Raw genomic sequence first — 12,854 nt, forward strand, 5'->3', positions numbered from 1 at the left:
TAGCGCACTCTCTCTTGCAAGAAAGACAACCATGCCCACCTCCTGAGTCTTCCTGTTCCTGATGTATTCTTTGTGTCAGATTACCAGCATAAACCTAACAATATTCACATTTAACTTGGTGTTACCAGGTGGCCGTAAGTCAGGGGTGTCCAAAGTCGGTCCTCAAGGGCCGCTGTCCTGCCTCTTTTCCAACACTCCCCGGAGCAACACACCTGATTAAAATAATCAGGACCGTTCTCATGCTGTTCAGAGCTGGCTGATGAGCTGATCAACTGAATCAGGTGTGTTGCAGCCAGGAGAGCTGGAAAACAGGCAGGACAGTGGCCCTCCAGGCCCGGAGCTGGACATGCCTGCCGTAAGTAATAGTCCTGGGTACCGTGAAATAGTGCATCTTGGGATTTTTTTTCTTTGAAAGTTTCAAGTCGTGTGTACATTGAATACACTTCATCTTTAGCATGTTTAGTATAAAGTGCCAATTTTGTAAGCAAATAGGGAATGGTATTTCAACAAAAATTGGAAAATTTTGTTGATAAAATTAAGGGTTTTCAGGCTTTAAAATCTCTAAAACCCATGAGCTTCTGGGGGCTTTGCCCCCTGGACACCCATCCAGGGCATTGCCTGCGGCCCCCAGACCCCCGTCTGATTTTCAGATTTTTTTCATCACTAGCCACTCTCATCCCTGCAGATTACACATTGGTCTGTATTGTAAACCTGCCGTGTAAAATCCCATGTTTGAGATTTTTTTGCTGCCCCATCCAAGTTTCTGCGCTGCGCTCCATTGGATGAGTACAAACTATGAAAGGCGCAAGTGTACGATGGCTCCAAGCAAGGCAGGGAACGACTCAACATCCTGACCAGGACTTTGCTGCTGTGACGCACCAAAGACCAGCAGGATTCTTCAGGAAAACCACTTATGCGGAATCTCGTTATTATTTCATGCAGGCCTTCGGCAAACATCTCAAAATTCATGGCACCACAAAAAAAATTAAAATAAAAAAAATTAAGAAAAGGAAATATCTGGTCAACAGGTGGCGCTTCCTGACCGGACTTGTAAGTGCATCAACTTAAACTGTCTGAGGACAAGCAAGCGGTCTATGACGTGGTCTTTGCCCAGTCCAAGTGACATACAATACTTCTTTTTTGGGAATGTACCCTCAGATCCTGTATTACTGATAAGAAATTTGGTCGACATGACATTTGATGACCTGCATTGAAAGAAAAAACTGAAAGAGGACTTGACTTGCTCTTTTGGTTTTAGATCTACTCTGCAGAACTATTTGAAGAGACACAAAGGGAACAACATAAAGGGAGGGAGCCCCTCTGCTTCCAATGCCTTTTCAGCCTCTCGTGGCATAAACTTAGGCCTTTTCACCAGTCGATAAGTGGGATCTTATCGGCCAAAATCCCAACATCAAGTCAAAGGACACAGCGTCGTACAGTAATCGCAACAAAGATATGAATTCTGTGCCTTACATGCTGAAACATGGAGTTGCACCGGTGACCTTAAGTCTAACCCTCTCCCAACTGAGCTATTTCAGCCTCGTTTGAGGTTTCCTCAGTCCTATTCACCAATCAATTAATGGGATCTTATCGGCCAAAATCACAAGTCACATGACACATCGTCGTACAGAAATCACAACAAAGAAATGAATTCAAGTAATTTCATCTGTGCTGCATATGCAGCGCATTTGACAATACAATTGTACTTGATTTTACTTCTATGCCTTACATGACAAAACCCGGGGTTGAACCACTGAGCTTTAGATCTCCAGTCAAGCGCTCTCCCAACGGAGCTATTTCAGCCTCTCATGTGTTTAAATAAGCCCTTTTCACCAGTCAATTAATGGGATCATATTGGCCTAAATCACAACAGCGAGTCACATGACACATCGTAGTACAGATGAGGAATCGCAACAAAGAAATTGTTTGCCTTTAATGCCAAATTAAATTTTCAGTCTAACGCTCTCCCAAGTGATGTATTTCGGCCTCATTTGAGGTTAGCTAAGGCCTTTTCACCAATCAATTAATGGGATCTTGTCAACCAAAATGACAACAGCAAGTCAAAGGACACATCGTATGCAGTAATTGCATTAAAGAAAAAATTACTGTGCCTTACATGCCGAAACCCAGGGTTGCACCAGTGACCTTTAGATCTTGAGTGTAACGCTCTCCCAAATGAGCTATTTCAGCCTATTGTTCGTTGGACGTAGGCCTTTTCACCAGTCAATTAATGGGAAGCTATCGGTAAACTGACAACTGAGTCACAAGACACATCGTCGTGCAGTCGTCATAAACACCAAATAATCTCTGTGCCTTACATGCCAAAATGCAGGGTTGAACCACAGACCTTAATAGTTTGAGTGTGACACTCTCCTACCTGAGCTATTTCTGTCTGTTGGTGGGCTAAGGATGGTCCACAGTTGGTCAAAAGACACAGTTAAAAGTCCACATGCTGGTCCTCTCACAGTTCCCTGAGGAGATGGTCATGCAATCCTGTAACTCTTATATGGAAGCTGAGCTTGCAGCGCCTCCTGTGGGTGAGCTGGGTAAGATACGCCAGTATGACATGGAGGAAGATGGAGAGGAAGTGGACGAAGAAGACGAGGAGATCGATGAAGGATCCAACCATGCTTATGTGGAGAAGCTGATCCACAACCTGCTGAAGGAGACCAAAGACAAAAGCAAAGCGTGGATGTGTCGACCGGCAGGAGACCATATGGAACTGGCCTCCAAAAAGGTTCTCATTTCATCCATACTCATGGCGCACACTGGATGAGAAAGAGTGCTGTGATGCAAACGAATCACAGCACTCAACGAAAAATGATCAACATCAATAGACAAAGGAAACACACATACACAAAAGATCAAGAAAGCTGCGGGGCCCGACAAAGTGTCCCCCTCCTGCCTGAAAGTCTGCGCTGACCAGCTGGCTCCGGTCTTCACACAAATCTTCAACAGATCCCTGGAGCTGTGTGAGGTCCCATCCTGCTTCAAACAGTCTACCATCATCCCAGTTCCCAAGAAATCGGCAACATCGGAACTGAACGACTATAGGCCTGTCGCCCTGACGTCTGTGGTCATGAAGTCCTTTGAACGCCTTGTGCTGAACCACCTAAAGAACGTCACCGGACCCCTGCTGGACCCTCTTCAGTTTGCCTACAGGGCAAACAGGTCTGTGGAGGACGCAGTCAACATAGGTCTGCACTCCATCCTCGAGCACCTCGACAGCACAGGGACCTACGCAAGGATCTTGTTTGTGGATTTCAGCTCTGCATTCAACACCATCATCCCGGAACTCCTCACCCCCAAACTTATCCACCTCAGTGTGTCCCCTACGATCTGCCAGTGGATCCTCAGCTTCCTGACGGGACGGACACAACAGGTGAGACTGGGAGCAACAACATCATCAACACGCACCACTAGCACTGGAGCCCCACAGGGATGTGTCCTCTCTCCACTGCTCTTCTCCCTCTACACAAACGATTGCAGCTCAACAAGTCCAACTGTCGAACTCATACAGTTCGCAGACGACACCACGGTCATCGGTCTCATCCAAGACGGCGACGAGTCTGCGTACCGACAACAAGTGGAGCAGCTGGAACTCTGGTGCAGCCGACACAACCTCGGGCTGAACACGCTCAAGACTGTAGAGATGATCGTGGACTTCAGGAAACATCCTTTGCCACAGTTGCCCCTCACACTATCCAACTGCCCTGTGTCAACCGTCGAGACCTTCAAGTTCCTGGGAATCACAGTCTCCCAGGACATGAAGTGGGAAGTCAACACCATCTCCATCCTGAAAAGGGCCCGGCAGAGGATGTACTTCCTGAGGCTGCTGAGGAAGCATGGCCTGCCACAGGAGGTGTTACGACAGTTCTACACGGCAGTCATCGAATCAATCCTGTGTTCTTCCATCACGGTTTGGTTTGGGGCCGCCACAAAAAAGGACAAAATCCGACTTCAACGGACAGTTAGGACGGCGGAAAAAATCATTGGCACCGCCCTACCCACTCTTGAGGACTTGCACACTGCAAGAATCAAGACAAGGGCACGGAAAATCCTCCTGGATCCCCCGCACCCTGCCCACCACCTTTTCCAGCTACTCCCCTCAGGCAGGCGCTACAGATCCATGCGCACCAAATCCAGCAGACACTTAAACAGCTTCTTCCCTCTAGCCATTATAAAATGTCACTGACGTAGTCCCTCTTCTTGTACTGCTACTGGTCACTCTAAAATGGTTCAATGATTTTCTGCACCAACTGTACAAACTGTCATCGTATTGTATTCTACCACTGATCACTTTAGCTCTGCTTGATGCTTTGCACATTGTCTCACAGTTGTCACTGGGTGGTACCACCGCACTACGGTTCACCGACATTACGAAATGTCCTTCCATACTTATTTGTCATGTCCTTGTTTACGATGATACTGATGCAGCGTGTTATACCGAAGACAAATTCCTTGTGTGTTCTACATACTTGGCCAAAAAAGATGATTCTGATTCTGATACGTGTGTGTTTAATACTGAAACCCAGGAGCAAACCAAGGACCCATATGTCCTCAGTCACATGCTTTCCCAGCTGATTGATTTCAGCCTGAGCCAGGTTCTGTGGTCACGGTGATGCTTCCCATCATGTCCTGGCATTCTGACCCAATTAAAGACTGGTGTGCACTGGTGTGAGTGTCGGTGGATCACGACGACGGAGCACGGGCAGCGGTGCGAGGCGAGAATCAGTACAGGGTCCAACATTGACGGTGGACCAATGGACCTGGACCATGATGCATTGTGTTGGGCCACCCTGGGCATTCCAGATGTTGGCTTGGTAGGTCCAGTCCAATTTTTATTAATAAATATGTTGAAACTGAAGATTTCTTGCTTTTAAACAAAATATTGTATGATCTGAAAATTGTTGTGGAGTTGTGAGCAGTTAGGTGAGGCAAGAAAACAGTGTGAAAAACAAATTTCCTTAATGTCGGACCCTGCACTATTTCACGGTACCCAGGACTATTACTTACGGCAGGCATGTCCAGCTCCGGGCCTGGAGGGCCACTGTCCTGCCTGTTTTCCAGCTCTCCTGGCTGCAACACACCTGATTCAGTTGATCAGCTCATCAGCCAGCTCTGAACAGCATGAGAACGGTCCTGATTATTTTAATCAGGTGTGTTGCTCCGGGGAGTGTTGGAAAAGAGGCAGGACAGCGGCCCTTGAGGACCGACTTTGGACACCCCTGACTTACGGCCACCTGGTAACACCAAGTTAAATGTGAATATTGTTAGGTTTATGCTGGTAATCTGACACAAAGAATACATCAGGAACAGGAAGACTCAGGAGGTGGGCATGGTTGTCTTTCTTGCAAGAGAGAGTGCGCTAAAACATGTCTTGGTTCACAATCTCGGAGCAGCTCTCCAGCTGGCTCTGCCATGGAAATCATTACAGGTTCCGGGGCAACTCTGAAGAGACCGCGTTTATCTCCTTGCATTTATTGAAAGGATGTCCCTGATACACGATCTTCTAATGTGTGTGGGGAGTATTTGCACATTTCACAACAGTTTCAGTAGAGGAGACTTTCAATGAGAACACACAGTTCATTCCTGTGGTCTCGGTGGCTCCTGCTCGAGTTCAGTGGTCCGTGAACACAGCTGTGGTGTCCTGGAGTTGATGTTACCTTCTCACAAGCAACAGTTACTTTGAACAGAAGCCGTTAACTGAACAAAAGGATGTTAACTTAAGAGCCAAAACAGGAGCCGGCTGAGCTCTCCCAGGCCGACAAGTCTCCCATAATAAACGAGTATTTGTGAAGTCAAACTCTGGAACAAAGGTTTTGCAGTTATACTGAGAGTAGATATGGGATAACAGATTTACATTTAACCATAGGTTCCAGCACACCCGCGACCCTTGTGAGGCTGAAGCAGATCAGAAAATAGATGGTTGGAGGATGTTTTGCCATTCACAGTCTTCGTCTCCATTGGGATCCTCTCTTTTGAGTGAATTTGGGAACTTTTTTTTGCTGACTTCACGGCTCGGACCTCCCGGCCCAAAGGGCGTTCAGGAATTCCATTCTGACCTTATTTGAGACATGTTGAAATCATGGTCAACATTTAAATACAGGCAACCTTCTGTTTTTGGGCTTCTATTTTTATATCCAGAGATGAAAGTGGACTTTCCTGAAAATTCCGGAAATATAAATATACAAAACATTCCTCGTCTCACCCCCCCTCGGGTGGTGTCCGTCCCTCATTCAGCTCGGGTCCTCTACCAGAGGCCAGGAAGCTTGAGGGTTCTGCGCATTATCCTTGCTGTTCCCAGCACTGCACATTTCTGGACTGAGATGTCCGAAGTTGTTCCCGGGATCTGTTGCAACCAATCATCTAGTTTGGGGGTCACTGCCCCGAGTGCTCCGACCACCACAGGCACGACTGTCACCTTTACCTTCCAGGCTCTCTCCATCTCCTCTCTGAACCCTTGGTATTTCTCGAGTTTCTCGTGTTCCTTCTTTCTGATGTTCCCATCACTTGGGACCGCTACATCCACTACAACGGCTTTCCTCTGCCCTTTATCTATGATCACGATATCTGGTTGGTTCGCCATTACCATCTTGTCAGTCTGGATCTGGAAGTCCCACAGGATCTTTGCTCTGTCATTCTCCACCACCTTCGGAGGTGTTTCCCATTTTGACCTTGGGGTTTCCAGTCCATACTCCGCACAGATGTTTCGGTAGACTATGCCAGCCACCTGGTTATGGCGTTCCATGTAGGCTTTCCCTGCCAGCATCTTACACCCTGCAGTTATGTGTTGGATCGTCTCAGGTGCCTCTTTGCACAACCTACACCTTGGGTCTTGTCTGGTGTGGTATATCTGGGCCTCAATGGCTCTGGTGCTCAGGGCCTGCTCCTGAGCAGCCAGGATGAGTGCCTCTGTGCTGTCCTTCAGGCCAGCCCTCTCTAGCCACTGATAGGACTTCTTGAGATCGGCCACTTCAGTTATGGTCCGGTGGTACATCCCGTGTAGGGGCTTGTCCTCCCATGATGGTCCCTCCTCCAGCGCCTCATTTTCTGTTCCCCATTGTCTAAGACATTCTCTGAGTACGTCATCCGTTGGAGCCTTCTCCTTGATGTATTCATGGAGCTTGGATGTTTCATCCTGGACAGTGGCTCTCACACTCACTCGGTTGCCTACTCCCCCACCCCGACCCGTAAGCGCCCCCAGCCCCCGCGGCCCGACCCCGCGGTGCCGTTGGTGCCGTCGGTGGCGGCGCTGGCGCACCCCGGCGCGCCCCGGCCCCCCGAGTCCGGAGCGAACAGATGGGCGGAGGAGGGCGGAGGAGGACGGCGGAGGACGGCGGAGGCCGCGGCGGCGGCGGCGGCGACGTCGAAGGCGGCCCGTGGGGAGAGGCGCGGGGCGGGGGCGTGAAGGAGACGGGCGGGGGCGTGAAGGAGACGGGCGGGGGGTACGGTGCCGGTCGTTGGCCGGTCGCCTACTCCCCCGCCCCGACCCGCAAGTGCCCCCAGCCCCCGAGGCCCGACCCCGCGGTGCCGTCGGCTGCTGTAGATCCTGGTTGTGTGGATCAGGGAGTCTATGTCCCTTTCGCTCTTAGCATACAGCTTTATGTCATCCATGTAGAGGAGGTGACTGATTGTAGCTCCATTTCTGAGGCGGTATCCATAGCCTGTCTTGGTGATTACTTGGCTTAGGGGGTTCAGTCCTATGCAGAACAGCAGTGGGGAGAGTGCATCACCTTGGTATATGCCACATTTGATGGACACTTGGGTAAGTGTCTTGCCATTGGCTTCAAGTGTGGTTTTCCACATCCTCATCGAGTTCGCAACGAAGGCTCTTAGGGTCCTGTTCACCTTATACAACTCCAAGCATTCAGTGATCCATGTATGTGGCATCGAGTCATAGGCTTTCTTGTAATCAATCCAGGCTGTGCACAGGTTGGTGCGTCGGGACCTGCAGTCTTGTGCGACTGTTCTGTCAACCAGGAGCTGATGTTTGGCTCCTCTGGTATCTCTACCAATGCCCTTCTGTGCTTCGCTCATGTATTGATCCATGTGTCCACTTATCTTAGCCGCAATGATGCCTGACATGAGCTTCCATGTTGTGGAGAGACAGGTTATTGGCCGATAGTTGGATGGGACTGCACCCTTTGAGGGATCCTTCATGATCAGGATCATTCTCCCTTCGGTTAGCCATCCTGGGTGAGTCCCATTCCTCAGCAGCTGGTTCATTTGTGCTGCTAGGCGCTCATGGAGTGCTGTGAGTTTCTTTAGCCAGTAGGTGTGGACCATGTCTGGGCCTGGTGCTGTCCAGTTCTTCATATCTGAGACTCTTTCCTGTATGTCTGCCACTGTTATGGTAACTGGGTTCTGTTCAGGGAGGTTGCTGTGCTCCTCTCTCAGGGTCACCAGCCATTGTGCACTGCTGTTATGTGCAACCTCCTTCTCCCATATGCCTTTCCAGTACCTTTCAGTTTCCAGTCTTGGTGGGTCAGCTCTGTTGTTAGGACCCTGCCACTGAGCGTACACTTTCGCAGGTTGTGTTGCGAACAGCCTGTTTATTCGTCTGGCCTCATTCTCTTTCGTGTACCGCTTTAGGCGGCTGGACAAGGCTTGGAGCAGTTTCGAGTGCTTCAGGTATGGTCATCTGGATGTACCTCTCGGGTATTGGCCTTTTCATCACCCCTCTCTGGGCCTCCGTCAATTGACTCACATCTTTCCGAGCCGCCTTGATCTTAGCCTCCAACCGTCTTTTCCATGGTGGGTAACGTATCTCATGGCTTCCATGGTTGCTCTTATAGCCAAGCATCTCAAGGATCACTGATGCTGAAGCGTATATCAGCTCATTGGTTTCCGTGATCGTTATGGTAGGGAACGCCCTCAGTCTGCATTCACACTTTCCATGAGACTTTCAGGTGGTACTTCACATAGCCGTTGTAATCGGTTTCTAGGTTGCCCAGCTTTCATTCTCGCCATGATCTTAGCTTTCAGGTCAGTTGCTGCCTCGCTCAGCATTTCATTCATTGGGGCTGGCCTCCCAATCTCATCATCTGCATTCATTGGGGCTTTCCTCCCAATCTCTGGTATGACCTCCTCCTCTGATCTGGCAGCCTGGGGCCCTACACCATGGAACCTGCGTTGTACCTCATCAATCTCAAGTTGTGACAGCAGTTGCCGTTTGTGGATGTTGGAACACTGAGCTACTCGTTGTTTCGTGGTCAACCGTGACTGTGGGTTTCGAAGTAGCCATTTAGCCCACATTCTCTGCATGTAACCCCTCTGACTAGGGTTGCTTGAGTAGTAGCATTCCAACAGAGCCATGTTATCGCATCTCGCCCATCTCCGCCTTGTTCCAGTAGCCCATTTTTCATCAAGGTGCTCTGGTTCCCCAGCACCTGACGCAGACCTTGTTTGGCCTGGCGACGTCTGAGCCGGCATGTCATTCATTTTATTGTCTCGGAGAAATACCAAGGGCTCAGAGAGGAGCTGGAGAGAGCCTGGAAGGTAAAGGTGACAGTCGTGCCTGTGGTGGTCGGAGCACTCTGGGCAGTGACCCCCAAACTCGATGAGTGGTTGCAACAGATCCCTGGAACAACATCGGACATCTCAGTCCAGAAATGTGCAGTGCTGGGAACAGCAAGGATACTGCGCAGAACCCTCAAGCTTACTGGCCTCTGGTAGAGGACCCAAGCTGAATGAGGGACGGACACCACCCGAGGGGTGAGACGAGGATTTTATATATATATAAACAGACATACTTCGGTTTTCGTCCATAATCCGTTCCAGAAGGCTGTTCGAAAACCCATTTTTTCGAAAACTGAAACCACGCTCTTTAAAAAAAAAAAAAAAAGCTCTTTATTTAACACGTCTGCTCACAATGGAATACTAACGAGAAAGCTTCACTTCCTCGTCGACCCGAGGAAGCATCACTTCCTCGTGTAAGGAAGGCGAGAGGAGTCAAGTAGCGCATATTCGGTCGTAATCCGAGGTATAAAAAACTTGAAATTTTTGGTCAAAAACCGATTTGGTCCAGAATAGAGAGGTTCGAAAACTGAGGTTTGACTGTAATAATATATAACCATTTATTCAATGAGGTTTGACTGTATATACATCAGTGTTTTGTCCAAGGACCGGCAACCCGAGGCCAAGGCCAAGGCCAAGGACTTGGAAAATTTTCCAGGGCAAGGCCAAGGCCAAGGACTTGAGAAATTTTCCGAGGCCAAGGCCAAGGACCAAGGACTTGCCTCCGAGGCCAAGGCCAAGGACCAAGGACTGATTTTGAAACTGAGGCCTAGCCAAGGACATGTATAAAACTATCAGCTATCATACCACTTGGCAGGTCTTCATGATTTGCAACACCCCTCCATCATAACCCTTTGCACTCCCTAATGCTTGAATGAAGTGTTTTTATTCAAAGAGGAGAACAGTCAGGGTACGTGTTATTTATACTGAGAAAAAAAAAATAAAATCACATGGTATACATTTATGAATTAATGTTTTAGTGCAGTAGTTTCTTAATATGAAGTAAATCAACACTCAACAGGCATGACATGGCACGGAAGACAAGTTGAGAAATTACTTTGCATAGAAGTCAATCACTGACTGCAGAAAAAGCGGTAATCTCTCAGTGATAATTTTACAGTTTACCGGCAGCGAGTCCCAGGGACTCGCTGATCAGAAAAGTATGAGTGCCATTATGGATTGAGAGAGTCCCAAATTTCGAATTCTTAAAGGGTCTACTTATTGAATTGCATATGATAATAACACAAACAACAACATATACATACAATGATAAACAAATGCTGCAAAAATTTTAATAATTCAGGAGCAGGCCTGAGGATTTAGGAAATTCATGGTAACCGTTTTTCGGTTCCGTCGGATTACCCATTGGGAAACCACGGTAACAAATTTTGGGTTCCGTAAACGTTCATCATGAGAACCCATTTTTCTATTTTGACTGATATTGATAATCAAGAATTCCGAAACTCAAAAGTATAATGTTTCAAGGGTCAATGTTTGAAAACGATGCATTAACAATGAACATTACATCAACAGCTGTGTACTCCAGGTTTATTCCAAAAAATAAATGGATCAAAAACTGGTGTACCCATGTGGCATATCAGAGTACTTTTTCCAATCTCACACTGCAAAGATTAATTGACTGGTAATCATTAATACAGGTAAGTATTGATGTGGCTTGACATCCTCTTCCCAAGACGATGCATGTGTAATCTACGATCAATTTGACGAAAGAATTTAACACACGTCATCATTAGTTCTACCAACAGTTAACATTAGCATTACTACATCTTGTGACGAATATTTTATTCATAAAGTTACCATGCTACAACCAGTAAATTATAGAATAACCAATACTGTTTCATAATATCTTTCACAGCGATTAGCCTACAAATCTAATGACCAATTTGCCTCGTAATCGTGCCTCGCGTCATATTTCGCTCTCGCGTTCTGTGCATACGTCACAGGTGAGTTTCGTGATACGCCCTTTGGACGATTCATACGAAAAATCAGACAAGCATTCCCATTTCTTAAATATCGTAATTAGTAGACCTTGGTGAGTTTTTTTCGCCGCCATCTCAAACTTTCGTCCGCACGATTCCTCAGTTTGCGGACTAAAATAACAACCCGCATGCGCACATAACGTCATCTGTTGTGCCCCCCCCCCCCCCAACACTGAAAACAAAACAAAACGAAAGTAAATTAGAAGAAACACACACGCACACACACACACACACACAGATACATACATACACATTTTGCTGAGGTTCCACGTAATTCAATTTTGCTGGTTGTCAAGCTCATCATGAAAAGTGTTAAAATATTCAAAAATGGCATCAAGCAAACCTGAAAATTGTAGCTCTACTTTCTTGTTAAGTAAAAAAAAATACACAATTATTTTGATATTTGTCACACTGGAATTAGTTGACAGCACAGTGTCTAACGAGCAGCCATCTTGATAACATTACAGGTCTGAAGAGACAAAATTACAACATGATTCAAACATTGTCAGATTAAATGTGTTATTGCAGAATTGTGTCTGAAAGTGGTTGCGTTGATCAGCGACAAAAAAAGTTGCTTTCACTTTCAAAATGGTTGGTGGACATTGCAATCGAGAGAAAGAATGAGACGTGGCCAAACCTGCTCTGGTCGAGCCATCTCGAAACTTCTCGAAACCAGCGTCTGCGTCCTCTTTTGCGCCGAGCAAATCATCCTCGTAATCTGCTGTCCTCCTGCACACATTTTCACTTCTTGCTTGGCTCTCGACGAAGGCGGACGCTTTTGCTTTTTGTTTCTGTACCTCCCCCCGCCCTTCCCTGCTCGCCACTCAGTCCATGTGCTCTTTGTCTGACTTTTCCTAGCTTACTGTCGTATTTTCATCCTAAAAACAAACATGGAATTGGTTGGCTGGTCTCTCGATGCCATCGACAAAGTTTTTTCGACGAGAAGAGCAGGCAGTGGGGAACTTACTTGCCGCTCAGGGACTTTTGATGCTGTGTACACCCTCGATCCCTGGAGGAAGCGGAGAATGGCGTGCCTGTCAACAATGTCCATTGAGAATGTGGATGACATCTACATTCTCGGCCTTCCAATAACAGGTATGCTGCTGTTTGGTGTTAGCAGTTTCCTGATCTATCGCAAAATTCAACCGACGGGAGCGGCTCTATTGGAAGTGAAGAGGCTGCCGGTCTAAGGATGGCATAGTGCGGATGTCCAACACTCAGACTCAGACTGTGCTCAACCACAAACTTTTGCGGTTTTGGAGCGTCTCTGCAAGATGGTCAAAAACTTGGAGAAACTGGAATCCGTGCTCAAATATTGACAGAAATCACGGATTT

The sequence above is a fragment of the Hippocampus guttulatus genome, chromosome 15, assembly GCF_054856545.1.
Source record: "Hippocampus guttulatus isolate MCC_2025c chromosome 15, RoL_Hgut_1.0, whole genome shotgun sequence".
Classification (NCBI taxonomy): Eukaryota; Metazoa; Chordata; class Actinopteri; order Syngnathiformes; family Syngnathidae; genus Hippocampus; species Hippocampus guttulatus.